General features: G+C 46.3%; 1 protein-coding gene across 2 annotated transcripts in view; it reads left to right on the top strand.

Annotated features, from left to right (window-relative positions):
* The window catches only part of LOC137602348 (GRIP1-associated protein 1-like), a 79,566-nt gene that overhangs the window by 42,366 nt on the left and 22,177 nt on the right, over positions 1–15,023 (top strand). The window contains exons 5-7 of one of the 2 annotated variants that reach the window (XM_068324967.1): positions 706–746; positions 1,522–1,656; positions 14,233–14,299. The gene's annotated coding sequence lies outside the window, so the exon portion shown is untranslated. Of the gene's footprint in view, positions 1–705; positions 747–1,521; positions 1,657–14,232; positions 14,300–14,623; positions 14,938–15,023 lie in introns of those variants that run through there. The other variant, XM_068324968.1, reaches the window with a different exon arrangement.

The raw sequence follows: 15,023 nt of genomic DNA, 5'->3' as shown, positions 1-15,023 counted from the left end.
TGGTTCGGACACAATGTGAGGGATTGTGGGTAGGAACGGGCGTGGCGCCGTGAGGTGGGCGTCGAGGAAGCGCTGGACCGGAGACGCGAGTCGTCCTCCAGAATCCAGAGGGTCGGGTCAGCGCCGCGGTCAGGGTCTCATCTGGAGCCCAATGGAGGGCCGGGCCCCGGGGGCGTGGCCAGACCCGACTGGACCAGAGGAGATGGAGCGCTGGGTTCTGCAAGTTTCCCTGAATCTAACGCGACCTTTAACCTCCATCCTACAACATCCTCTTTAGTGATCGAAACAGTGTGGCTGTGTTTTATTTTGAAAGGATCTTGCGTTGTGTTTTCATGACTCTGCTTCCCTCAGTTGTGACTGACAGGTGTGTTTATCTGTTGCTGCCTCCTCCTGTTGTGCGTTCTCACCCGCGGCCGCGTCGGCGTTTGCACTTTGTGGCGTTTACAGCGCGTTGACATCAGCCTGTCACGACCCAGATGTCAGAGAGTTCTGTTTCCTCCTGATGCCTTTGAACGCAGCATCTAATTGAAGCGCTAACGTTAAATTGGAAGCAGAAGCGCTAAAGCTGCGTTTACAAACATCAAGGATATCTCTGGGGGCGGGGCCTAATGTGCTCATCAAGTCCATGTGATGTGGCGTCGGAATGGAGACGTGGCTGATGGCTAATGTGACGTGCTAACTGTTTCTCCCTTTATTCCACATCAGTTTGCTGGTGAGCGTCCTGAGTGTCGGACATTTTTGATCAGGTGAAAATCACACACACACACACACACTCACACACACGAGCTACTAATCAGTCAACCTGCAAGACAAACTCAGGGTTTAATAAACGTGATCAGACAGCTTCAGGGACTGCAGGAAACAGGACGTTTACATTATTAGTGTCACAGGAAACCAGCGACCTTGAACGTGAATCAGGAATTTTCTCAGTGGAATTTTTAACTTAATTATTAATGTTAATTAAAATAATCTGAGGACATGATTGTTTATTGTTTACCAGCAGTAATCTGTGTTTTTCACTTATCAACTATTCAGTAATCTGCAGTTCACCTTCTCACTATAATGTAAACAGGATTATGACATCATGTCACAACAGGATGTTTATAATCCTCTGGGATTACATCGTTGACATCAGACATTTTAATCTCATTATGGGATTAATCCGCTAAATACAACTTTCTTTGTTTTATCTTAATTCCCACTCACCGAGTGACCTTGAACACATCGTTTCAAACAGGAGCCAACCAGGGCTCTCCTGACAATCAGAATTAAAGTATAAAATCAGCTTCTTTTCTATGAAATATTTTACTCGCACCTGAGGTCTGATTGGCTGTGGAGGTTGTGGGCGTGTTCAGACGGGTTGTAGAGCTCTGACATCACTTCCCTGCTGCTTGTTTGGCCTTGAGAGACGTGTTGCGTTCAGGCTCAGGAGGAGAACTCGTCGCTGTGCAGTGAGGAGCTCTAATGTGTCGGGTTAATTGGGCCAATCAGGGTTAATTAACCCTGAGCTTTGTCTGCCAGTGACCTGGAGTGTTACCAAAGCAGCAGCGGCGGCGTGGAAGCGTGACACCTCTTTAACGGGGTTAAACGTTCACCGAGAGACGAGTGAACGCCTCGCAGGAAGCCTGCAGATGTGAAAGGAAGACGATGAAGACGGTGAGACGCAGCCGAGCATCGAAAGAACTACAGACACAGATAAAGAACTACAAATACAGACAAACACTGTAAATAAACAAATCTGAGTTCTGTAAACAAAACACCATTTATAATAGACTGTAAAACTAACGTAAAGACGTTCAGGTGGCGTTCAGGTGACTCTCAGGTGGCGTTCAGGAGACGTTCAGGTGACGTTCAAGTGACGTTCAGGGACAGAAAAACATCAATGAAAAAAGTTTTCATTATTCATCTGTCATCCATGTCATCCTGATTTATTTATTTCATATTGATCATTTATTGATTGGGGACAGGACTCAAACAAAACAAAACCAACACAGTAAATCTGAAACACAGGTTTCGTCCCAAACGACCAAACTTGCTTTAATGTTCAGCTGACGAGGCGTTCAGGGTTCGTCGGTATTTCCAGGTGTTTCTTTTATTCTTCCTCGCTGCTTTATGCGGAAATATCTAAAAGTGAAACGAGTAGAAGAAGAGGACGTTGGACGGAGGGCCGTCAGACTTCACCTCCTGCTGAGGTCGACACGCGCGGCGTCTACGGGAAGCTGAAGAGGACAAACAAACATCTGGAGCAGCGGGCGGGGCCACCTGTCTGGGGGCGGCGGTCCGGCTGTGGGGGAGGTGACCTTTCCCTCCGACACGGCGACGCCCAACCAACGGCGGCGCCTAGCAGCTGCTGCCGGGACCGCCCTTCAGGTCTCGCATCACCCCGCTGTCAGCCCCGCCCCCATGAATGTTAATGACGAAGCTCAGAGAAAGACACCTGAACGCCTCACGGCTTTGAAGAGGTCAACAAAGTAAACGGTTAAAGGAGTATTGATCCAGATCGCTTCGTCGATCGGCAAATAGCTTCTCAATCAGCTTGTCGGATCAGAGCGACGCGTTAAATCTGCAATGATGACATCACTGAGCGCGCTCAGGAGAGACACGCCTCCTCAAAACCACCACAGGAAGTTTGTAACTTCTGTCTGAGAAGCAGAACTCCATCTGTTCCGTCGTTTCTTTGTTAATTAAAACCCGACGTGTTGATTTGTTTCACAGTGAAAATTATCTTCTGCACTTTTATGAAATTTACATGAATTCATTAATTTAATGACTGGTTTGATTTAATGAATTCACTGTTAAACAAATCAACCGCAACACGACAGGAAAATGATAGCAGGTGTTAATTAAACGTTACAAACACAACTTCTCCGTCAAACGAGCGTTTGTCTGGGCAGGCTTCACTCTGATTGGCTGATGGCTGTACCTGTGAGCAATAACCAATCAGAGAGCTCCTGTAGCGTCTGGCTTTAACCTAGAAACAAACAAACCAATTCCAACCGGTTCAAACTGTTTCAGACCAGTTCAGATTAGTTTAGACTGGTTCAGGCCAATTCAAACCAGTTCAGACCAGTTCAGATCAGTTCAGACCGGGTCAAACCGCTTCAGGCCAGTTCAAACCGGTACAGACCAGTTCAGTGGCGTCTTTGTTTCATGAACCAGTTTAATTTTCTGTAAATTAATTAAACTCAACATTTAGAATTTTTGAAATAGTTGTTTCTAAGAAAATACAGGACCTTTGATGTCCCATCATGCACTGCAAAACCCTGGAACTGTTGAAATAGAATCTATTTCCTGTGGCCAACAAACACAACAACCAACAAACCATAAAATCAACAAATAAACAGTGAATTAGAGTAAAATAATAATAAAAAAATTAAAAACAAAATTAAAACAATTCATGAGATGAGAAGTAAACGAAGAAAGGAAATGTTTTGAAGGAGAGTCTCTTCCTGGTGTGTGTGTGACATTGAGGACCTCCTGAGGACGCCAACACCAGAGGGACGCCCCGCCATCACGCTGCCGTCCTCCATTTATCTCCGTCTAACCCCCCTCAAGACACCCCCCATCAGATGGCCTGGGAAATCAGAGGAGGAGACGACGGCCGTGTTCACGAGGCGGAGCGGAAGAGTCCTTTAACGACGGGATCAATATGTTATGAGGGACGAGCGGCGCGTGAAACCGTCTGATCGCTGCTGATGCGTCAGAGCGAGTCCCGGGCGTCCTACGGTCAGTGAAGTACACACGCAGCTCAGGTAGTAAGAGGGACGTGGCATCCGTTCACACGGCAACAAGCTGTAGGTGTGGCACGCGCCAGCCAGGTGCATGATGGGACATGTAGGAAACAAACAAAAGCAACCAAGGTGCATGATGGGAAATGTAGGAAACAAACAAGCAAACAGGAGAACATTTTTGGGGTCATCTCATTTAACATCCATCCAATCGCCCCCAGGTGTGGGTGGAGCTTGTCCACCTTAGCAACGAAGGCGTTCTGATTGGATCAATTAATACCAATAAAGCCTTTCGGTGACATCACAGCGGCCTCCCCTCCTTCCTGCTAGGCACCAGCTGCTGGCGGGGCCCAGAGGACGCCACGGCGGCGGCGGTGCGTTCTGCTCCGGCACTGCGCTGCCGCGGCGGCGGCGGCGCAGCCAGGCCGTCCGGGCGCCCCGCTCCAGTGCAGTATTAATGAGGCGACAGCTCGGCTGCTCCGGTATTCATTAGGCATCTGGGCCGGCAGATGTGAAGAGACGCCTCAAGACGAATAAAAAATCACTTCCCATCTGGACGCCCCAAACTGGAAATGACAAGAGGCAGTTTCCTCTGTTTCACATTCCCCCGTTTCCCAGTGCTCCCAGTACACACACACACACACACACACACACACACACACACACACACACACGCACACGTGTGTGTCGGGGAGGAACCTGCGGAGGCGTGTGATCCTCCGTCAAACCCTCGGCTCTGATATTCGGTGACGAGGAGCAAATTTTTCCTGTAAAACATCAGTAAAGACACAAACGTGCTTAAACAGTGTGTGTGTGGGGGGGCGGCGGCTAAACGCTACCGCTAACAATGCTAACACATACTAAAGGCCTTCCACTAGATTGTTTTAAAGTCATGCTTTTAAACCTTCATAAAATTTATCAACTTTAAAAGATAAAATCTTTCCTCTGAAATATTAGAATAAAATAATAAATAAACAAAATTTTCAAATGAATTTGAATCAAATATTTATTCATTTTAAATGAAATCGTCTCCAATATATCAGGATGGGTCACATGACTCCACTTCCTCCTACGACCCTTTAGCTGCTGTGATGTTCACCTGATCCAGCTGCTGGTGTGTGTGTGTGTGTGTGTGTGTGTGTGTGTGTGTGTGTGTGTGTGTGTGTGAGTGTGAGTGAGTGTGTGTGTGTGTGTGTGTTTTCACCTTTGAAGGTCTGCTGGTAAGTAAGTCGGAGTGGAGGGGGGGATTTGGGACAAAGCCACAGTTTTAATGGGAGTCAGGTAATGGTCCTTACACAGGCTGGAGGGGGGGGTGTTGGAGTGGGGGGGTCGCTTGGGGGGGGGTCCAGGTTAGTGTCCACTGACCTTCACAGGAGTCGCTCGTCTGGACTCATCAAAAATCTAAAGCAGACGAGAGGAAATGAGGCTTTTAATTAGAGCGTTTAATAAAAGAGTAGAAGAAGAGACGGGGCGGGGTCAGGGTGGGGGGGGGCGACTTCTTTATTCAAGGAGCTGAAATTTTATTTCCGATCAGTGAAGAAGTCAGAAACGTGTTTTCTTACTCCTCTGAGGATGAACCTGAAACGTTAAAATAAGAAGAAAGAAAACAAACAAAAAACAGGAACATTAAACTGTTTTTGAAAAATAGAAATCAAACTACAAGGAATTAATGTCAAAAAACTTAAAATGTAAAATAAAATAATAAAAATAAGAGAATTTGAAATGAAGTAAATTGACGTAAAATAAATAAAAATAAACAAGAAATATTTTAAAGGACAAAAACATTTTGGAGAAAACTTTTGACTGAAGACAAAATGAATTCACTTCATTTTGAGCAGTGACATCATCAGAGGAGGCAGCAGACGGACCTGATGATGTCATCAGAGCGTTGAATCTCATTGGACAGAACTGGGCACACCCACGAAAATCGATGTCTTTAGCAGCTTCATTTACCTTTTTCCTTAAAGGTCAGTGAACGCCTCGTCTTTAAACGTCCATCATCTCCGCCGGGCAGGAAGGGGCGGGGCTTACCTGGACAGGTGAGCCTCATCTCCCTGTGAAGCTTCATCGCTAATGTCTGTTAGGTACATTGTTAATGATTGGATCCTGTGCGCCTTAGCGTAACGCTAACATTAACTCGCTGCTAGCATCTGTGCTCACAGATGCTAACAGGATAGCATTAGCATCATCCACCAATCAACCAATCAATCAATCCACCAACCAATGAGCTCAAACCACTCCAGACGTTCTTTCCCGTCCTGACAGATCCCGACCTCTGACCCCTGTGGGGCTGGGGGCAGGGGGCCGGCCCTCGGGGGGGCCACATGTTGATCCCCAGCAGGTGAACGTCCATTAATCTGCGCGGCCTCTCGACGGCGACGGCCGCCGCGGAGCGCTGTCACATATTTCACGGGGGGCCGCCCCCTCATTAAAGACGCCGCCGCTCGGCGCCGTAATTGTTTTAATTTATTTGTTTATGGCGCAGACAGAGGGGACGGGCATGTGGCACTCGGCGCTTTTATTGGGAACATATGGAAGACATTTATCACCATTTGCAGCGATCGGCCTAAATGATTTTATTAACTAATTTGTAACTTTACACTTTTTTAATCAAACACATGCTGCGCGCCGTAATGCCCCCATAATGCTCCGGGGCTTTGTAAAGAGAGCCGAGCAGCCAGAGGGAAATAAACCGGAGAGAGGAGAGGAAATGAAAGGATGGAGGGCGGAGGAGTGGAGGGCGGAGGCTGCAGCGTTAGCATGTGTTAGCACGGGTTAGCACGCTGCGGGGCGTGGCCGTCGGCGAGAGTGAAATACTTCAAAGGGTGCGCTTGAACGCAGCACAAGTGAAAGTGGTAGCAGTGCGGTGCGGGTGTGAACCGGATCAGAACCGGATTGGAACCGGATCAGAACCGGATGGCGGTGGCGTCCGAAGTCTCGGCGGGTTTTCCGAGGCTTGTTAGCTTCGGCGCTCCGACATCTGTGGTCTCTGGGGTCGGGCGGATCCTCCAGCCTCCTCTCGTTAATGATGAAGCATATGGAGGCAGAAGAAGAAGAAGAACGATCAGCCGTGACGACGACGCACTCAACAACCAAACCCTGACTGACCGACTGACTGGGAGGAACGCAAAGCATGATGGGTAGACCGTCTTCTCCGAGCTGCAGAACGCAGAGCGTAGCTTCTTGTGTCGCTATCGTCAGCAGGATGACGAGCTAGCAGGGAAATAAGACAGATAATATTTAAATCATGACAAGAGAAGTAAAATAAATCCCTCAAAAGAAATTTTTTTAAAAAGCTAAAGTTTTAAGAGAAATTAAAGAAAAAGTAAATGTTAAAAAAAATCAACTGATGTAAATTAATGAAAAAATATATTACAATGTATTGTCGGATAAGATAAAATATAATTCGAAAGGAAGTAAAATAAATGGAAATAAAATGATTAAATCAACATCAGTCAATAAAATAAAATGACAAAAAACATTAAGCTTCATGTAAAATGTTGAGAAAATTAAAAATCGAGTGAAATGAAGCTGAAATGTTTTACAGTAAATTAAGTTAATAGAGTAAAATAAAAAGTAAATTCAGATCAAATTAATTGAAATAAAATAAGATCATTTGAATTTTTTTTTTTCTATATCCAGGATTTCATGCTACATAAAACTAAACTAACTAGTTCGACTATTTCTGGTGCTAATGCTAAGATAAGCTAATTACAGTATGTTCAGTGGTTATGGCTAAACAATTATTCTTGTCAACAATTATTCTTGTCAAGCTAAGCTAACTGTTGATGCTGTCATGATCCAACTTTAGAGGCGGGTTCTTTGCTTACCTGAACCTGCAGTAGGCCCCGCCCACATTCCCCCTATTGGACGGATCTACTCGTCTTCACCTTCATGCTAAGCGAATGTAATTACTTCCCAGGTCTGTGTGTGTGTGTGTGTGTGTGTGTGTTTGTGTGTGTGTGTGTGTGTGTGTGTGTGTGCGTGTGCGTGTGCGTGTGTGCGTGTGCGTGTGCGTGTGCGTGTGTGTGTGTGTGTGTGACATTATGTTTGCCCCGGTTCCCTCCAGTGAACATCGGTGGAACAAACCAGAACATTACTTTTTAACCCTTTGTGCTGCAGCCGTGCCTGGTGGTGACGGCGGCTGCTGATTGGACCAAACCGGTCTGAATTAGTGATGATCGGCGGCGGCCGAACGAGTCCCGACTTTTTGAATCATTTAACGCCGCAATCTGCTAATTAGCAGGGAGAAAAGCCAGCTTTCAGCCACAATTAAGACGGGCCTGTGTCAGTCACGGGGGGAGTGGGGGGGGCAGAGGGAGCGCTTCATTTATTCATCCTCAGAGCAGATGCTGAGTGCAGTGGGGGTTTGGATGGAGAGGAAGAGCTGAGGGATCTGAGGGAAGCGCAGGGGGGGTGTGGTTGGCGTGTGGTTGGAGAAGTTTTCCAACCCCCCCCCCCCCACACACACACACACAACCTCTCCCTCCTACTTCTGTGAGGTCTCAGAGGAAGACGAGGAGGACGAGGAAGAGCCACCACCAAAACAAAGGAGCTACATGAGGAATAGGATGGGGGGGGCCTAGCATCACACACGCATCTGGTGTTAACCAGTTGTTCAGCCCAAGGTCAAACACGACTCAGCGGATGCCCAAGGTCATAAGGTCACCCACGACCTCCAACGACCCCTGGATGGATGATGGATGGATGATGGATGGATGGATGGATGATGGATGGATGAAAGATAGATGGATGGATGATGGATGGATGATGGATGATAGATGGATGGATAATAGATGGATGATGGACAGATGATGGATGAATGATGGTTGATGGATGGATTGATTGATGGATGGATGGATGAATGGATGGATGTATGATGGATGGATAGATAGTTGTTGGACAGATGATGGACAGATGATGGATGGATGATGGATGATGGCCAGCTTCACCTCTGTGTATCTTTTCAACACAAAAGATTTCAAAAATCTCAGATCACATCAATCAACCAATCAATCGATCGATCCTGTGGATCACACTGATCGCCCATTGGGGTGCGTTTCATTCGACAAACAGGACATTTAACCGTCGCTCGGAGACAAACATCCGACACAACGGGATCACAGCGGGGGGTTCACGGACCTCCTCCTCCCGTTGCCGCGGCGGCGCTCTCATTACGACACGGAGCGCTGTCCTCGCCGCGACCCGGTCAATTTATTCACGCTCAGGCCCCCGAGTCCTGCCCCGGACATCCGGCGCCGGGCGTCGGCGCCGCCACGCACCTCGACTTGGAAATGAGGCGTAATGAATGTTAAAGGAGGGGGCCCCCAGGATTTATGTCCGACACGCCGCTGCATATATGCATGTGATGCTGATGTTTATGGAGGACGGCCGCGTGGAGCTGGACCCATCATTATTTATTAGTGGGGGGGGGGCTCAGATTATTTGGGTAATTACTGACGCTACACTGTAAAAATACTAGTTAGGAGAAACACAAGGGTTTAAGCACACTTCCTGTTAGCCAACCTGAGCTAGCCTCAGCCGTTATAAACTGTTAGCTAACCTGAAGTCTAAGATACTAAAAACAAACATTAGCTAAAATGAACAAGTTTAAATTGTAAAAAAAAAATTAGCTAACCTGAACAAGTTTTTAAAAACCACCGTAAGCTAACCTGAAACTGTTTAAGATACCAAAAACAGCCATTAGCCAACCTGAACCACTGTAACACGCTAAAAACAACTGTTAGCTAATTTGAACCACTTTAAGATGTTAAGAGCAAATATTAGCTAACCTGAAGTAGCTTTAAAAACAACCATTAGCTAACCCGAACCGGTTTAAGATGTCATAAGGGGACGCCTTGCTCAAGGGCGCCTCGGCAGTTTAAAATGTTAAAAACAACAATTAGCCAACCTGAACCACTTTAAGATGCTAAAAACAACTGTTAGCTACACAAAGTTAGCAGGCACAGCCTTGTTTTTGTAGCATTAGTGATGTTTCACTATATTTAATGGCTTCCTTCAGCTGTAAATCTGTGTGCAAATCATGATGGGAAAAAAAATACAAACTATTTTTAGTAAATACGTATAAATACTCCTGAGAGTAATTTTCTAGCGACCGATTAAAGGATTGTTTTAGCTCCAGTTGTAGCCGTTTGTATGCTAGGCCTGACGGCGCTGTGAAGTAGCATGACAAGAAAACACAAGTACTTGTAATTAGTATTTAAGAGCAGCGCTAGTGTGTGTGTATGTGTGTGTGTGTACTTATATATATATATATGCTGTATATCTATATATACACACGTTTCACATCCCAGCATTGTTTATGAGGCCCTTCCTGATGTTCCTGGACGGTTCTCACACGGGTTGGCGGCGGCGCAGATGAAACCCCCTCCCCTCCTAAAATAAACCCCTCATGCTTCCTTCTGAGGCTCAAGTCTTTCACTTTGATCTGAAAGTCTTTGCAGCCTCATTGACTGTAATGAGATCTGGAGAATCCGTGAGGACGGCGGGGATTTGACGCAAAGCCGAAAAACTCCGGCCGGGGAATCGGCAGCGGGCACAAACAAAATCGAAAGAGGAGAACGAGGAGGAGGAAGATCTCAGATGGTTTGGCAAGCGCTTTGCCTTCACCCCTCCCTCACCCCTCCTCCATCCCAATGTTAATTTCCCCAACGTCTGAGATTCCACAGTAGGTGGGGGTGTGTGTGGGGGGGTGTCGGGATGGGGGAGGACCGGTTGGCATCGAGGTTGCTGGATGTTTCTTTTCGCCGCGGCGTCCCGAGACGTGGAGGCGGCGTTTCTGACTGTCGTCCAGTCCATTAATCAGTCAGTCAAGGACTGAGAGGCCCAGAAGACCCCGAACGCACCACGAGGTGGGAGGTGGGGGAGGTGGAGGGGGAGGAGATGTCGGGCGGCTCTGGGTCAAGGAGACGATGTTGGCGCTCCCTGAATGCACCATGTGGTCGCTGCCGAGGCTCCTCCACCAATCAGGCGTCAGTCGTGAATCTGATCAGTGACCAATACCTGATCAGGGATCAATATCTGATCAGTGATCAATACATGTCAATATCCACACGTATACACCGTCAGAGCGTCTGAGCGCTCTGTTCTTCAATCCTTAGTTTTTATAAAAACCGCAGTCAGTGAATGCATCACAAGGCTCTTCCTTATGTGATGGCATTGTTTCCTATGGACCTGAAGGCACCACAGGTCAACTCGTGTCCTACAGTGACGGTGAGGCGTTCAGGGTCCAGTCACTAAAGTAATGGGTGGGGTTCCTCTTGTCTGAGGTCCTCCATCAGGTTTTCGATCAGGTCCTCCTTTGGGTCCTCCATCAGGTCCTCCAGGTCCTATGTCAAGTCTTCCATGAAGTCCTCCATCAGGTCCTCCAGAGGGTTCTCCCTGTCTCTCTCTCTTGTTGTGTCTCATGTCGGCTCAGGAACCTGGTCTTGTACTCATGCGGGTCACGAGGTTCTTGTCTTAGAACAATGTTCATACCCCACAAAGAAAACATGGATCTCACTTCAGGCCTCTCCAGGACTCTCCAGAACTCTCCAGGACTCTCCAGGCCTCCTGTTAGGTGTGTGACGGCCTCTCGGCGGCGCCCCGGGCCTCAGGTTGAGCAGCGCCGCTGTGAACGGGGAGCGATGGATTCAGGTGCTTCAAACCTCTGGATGACAGTCTGTGTGCAGTTTAATTAAAACAGAGTAGGAGAGGTCATTAGCGCAGAACAGATGGGACCCCGGTTACCGTGGAGACACCCTCGTTGTTTACAGCTCCTCCTCCTCCTCCTGTCTTTGTTTGGCTGCTTGTTTGTCTTGTCTGTTAGCGTGAACATTAGCGACCGGCGCTCCTCTGATCTCAGGTCACGTTCAGTAAAAAATGGAACTTTGAATGTTTTTATTGTCTCATTAAATTTAGAGAACTTATAACCGTGAACAGCAGACGCCCTCGAAGGAATCACAAGAACGTTTGAAGAACGTCGGAGATTCAAGTTTAAAGTTCTATCAAACATCACAGAGCTGCTCATGCTAACTGCTAAATGCTCACACTTGATTTCATATAATTTTTAAACACTTTAGCTAACAGTAGCATCAAAAAAACATGACATTTTTTCGTCATTTTCATGAATGAATTTAAATACAACACAAAACACTTGTAATCAGTGCATTTATGTAGGTAATTTAACCTCTACAGACAAACTAGCATGTTAGCATTAGTTACCACAAGCTAGCAGTTACATTGTTCATTTCCAGTATCCCAACTTGCTAACATTAATTGTTTCGAAAATTCTGCTATGTTAGCTTATTTTAAACTGATTCCCAAGCTAGCATTAATTCTTTTAAACAGGCTAGTTCCCTTTAAACAAGCTAACAGTTTAGCGTTAGTCTAGATTAACTTGTTATAATTAGTTACTTCTAGCTAGCAGTTTACGCTCTTCATTTTCAACAAGCTGACATGCGAGCATTAAATCTTATGAATGTGCTAGTGTGTTAGCATAAATTTTTTTAAACAGGCTAGTTCGTTTTAAATAAGCTAGCATTTTAGCATTAGTTCAGGTTAGCTTGTTTGAATTACTTCCGTGCTTCTTTCAGTTACATTAAATTGTCCAGGAAATAGCAACAAACAAACTCGAGGTCTTGCTAGCATAACCCCGTCTCAGCTCGCGGCGCTAGCAGCTGCTCTTTTCGGCCGTCTTCAATATTTAGGCGGTCCGATGGGGACTTGAACTAATTATGGCGGCGCTGACCCGAACCTCTGGAGAGGCTGCATTAACATACGATGATGCAAATGAAACGTCCCCCTGAATGTCTCGGCTTTATCTAAAAATGATGACCCCCGGCTAATTATTCGTGGAGGGGCCCCCAGTTGGAGGAGGAGCCGTTGTTCTATCGGAGGTTTTACATTAAAGATGGATGTCGAGGAAGACAAGGAGGAAGGTTGTGACTCTGTGATCCCTCAAACATTCACCTCAGGCCTTTTCCTGTCACATCTCTTTTATCCTGCAGTGCCTGAATGCAGCGTTGTGGATACCTTTATGACATCTTGTGTTGTGTGGAAAATATTTTAATAATTATATAAATATACGGCAAGTCCTCAACATGAGAACATTCAGAGATACGAACAAACACGCTTTGTCATACCCGACTATTGTCCTGCAGTTCCCCTTTCTGCCACAACCCCCGCCGAGCAGCACCTCCTTCTCTTCCTTCACTCTAAATGTAAGCTACATGCTACTGTAGCTACAGTGACTCTGACTGTTGTTGTTGATGATCTTAAAAACTGGTGGAGAGTTCCTTGAAGTGTTTTCTTCTTCTTCTCAAGGATTAAATTATAAGGAAATTTAAACTTTACCGTAAACTAATCTGGATTAAAACGATAATGCGATTCACGAGTGACCCTTAATGGTAGATATTGGAATTATTCGTATGCATTTTAATATGATTCCATGTTTTTATTCTGATTTATTGTACAGTAACATGATATTATGACATTTTAATGGTTTTCTAGTGATTTTTAGAGTCCGGTATTTGTGGTGGACAGACGTTAATTCCAGGAAAATGACGTAAACTCGATTATTTTTCTGTGAATTTCTTTTTAAAGCGAACGTATAATCAGAACAACTGAACTCTAAATGACCTGAACCTGTATTTGATTTATTCTTTTTTGTTTTATTGTTCTGTAATTGTTTCTGATCAGTCTGAAGGAATAGAACGTCAGTGTTTAGAGTCGTAATGACATTTAAATGACCTCAAATGGAGGTTGTGTTTATATGTCGACAACTACCTGTTGTTATGATGCTAAACACTAGTCATACTAGCTTGCGTTGCATAGTGTATTATGGCTACCTGGTAAGAATTGAGCACGATGTCGTGGTGAACATGTTAACATGTAGCTTGGAGCGGATCAAGATCCTCACACCTGAGGGGCGGGGCATGATGCTCATGTGTGTGACAGCAGCGCTGTGGTTTGTTGTCCCTGCCGCTCACCATCCTCTGGGTGAGAGGTGTTTGTCCATCCTGCAGAGGGGACCTTAATTAACACTTAGCTCCTCCCCCATTGCCGTGGAAACCTTTGGGAGCTTTCCGTCAAACTTTCAGAACCTATTTTGTGCGTACCAAGACAAACTGAGAAGTTGACGACCGGGGTTCTGTGGGTATTTTCTGTTAAAGCTATAAAAAATGTTTTTTAATTTACTTTTTTTTACGTCAATTGTTGTATTAAAATGTCGCTGAATCATCAGGTTTAATCTTCCTGACACGAGTTACGAAGCTCAAACTTCTTGTGATCATAAATTTACAATTAAATTAAAGTTCAGATTAGCAACAATGCTAAATTAGCATCAGTCGCGTACAAATCACTCTAGCTAGCATAACTTCATCGGATGCTTAACGTCTCTGGACTCGGCGACAGGAAGTGAATCCGCTGCACTTGACTTTCATTTTTGCTGCGAGTTCATTGAGTGGCGGCTGCTGCTGCTTCTTCTTCTTCTGTGGTCCTCCAGGAGCAGCGGCGCCTGGTGACCCCTCACGGTGATGGCGTCTGACGGCTGAAGCGGGTGGAGGCGTGAGGTAATTTCAGCCCATTTGTAGCTCGACAGCTGGGCAGAATTCAGGATTGCCATTTGGCCCGGAGTGGAGGGGAGGAGATGCCACATGTTCTATTAAAACGTGATGATCCTGGCTCCCGCCGCGGCCGCCGCCCCCGCCGCCATCCCCACCCGGTTTGATGTCCTGCTCTTTAGGGCCTTAATGGGAGAAGCCGTGTCACGCTGTGCTCTCTCGCAGTTATTTATACCGGCAAGTTGGCTTCCTGTTTAATGTCGGAGCGGCTGCGTGTTTGTGATGCTCTTGTTTGCGTCCAGATGTTCGTGGTCGGGTCGCCGCAGAACAACAAACCAGCGGCCATTTTGTTTTATTTAAGAGACGTCGAGGGAACACACGGCGGTGAAGGAGACGGTGTGACGGCTGGTTGGGTTAAAGCCGGGCTGACATGTTTAAAGGCAGGAGCGACAGCGATGTCACTTTGTGTCGGAAGCCATGTTCAATGAAGGAGGAGGAGGAGGAGGAGGAAGAGGTGCAGATGGTGGTTAAAATGGAAGATTTGTCTGAGATGTCAACTCGCTTAGCGGTCTAAACGCGTCGTCACGTCACGTCTCATCAGAGCTGAGTGGTGGCCAGATGTCAAAGCTAACGTTAGCTACTGTCAGGTATCAAAGCTAGTATTTGCTACTGTCAGGTATCAAAGCTAATACTGTATTAGCTACTGCCAGGTATCAAAGCTAATGTTAGCTAC

Source organism: Antennarius striatus, chromosome 10 (genome assembly GCF_040054535.1).
Source record: "Antennarius striatus isolate MH-2024 chromosome 10, ASM4005453v1, whole genome shotgun sequence".
NCBI lineage: Eukaryota > Metazoa > Chordata > Actinopteri > Lophiiformes > Antennariidae > Antennarius > Antennarius striatus.
The sequence above is the reverse complement of the archived record's forward strand: the minus strand, read 5'-3'. Positions and strand labels throughout refer to the sequence as shown.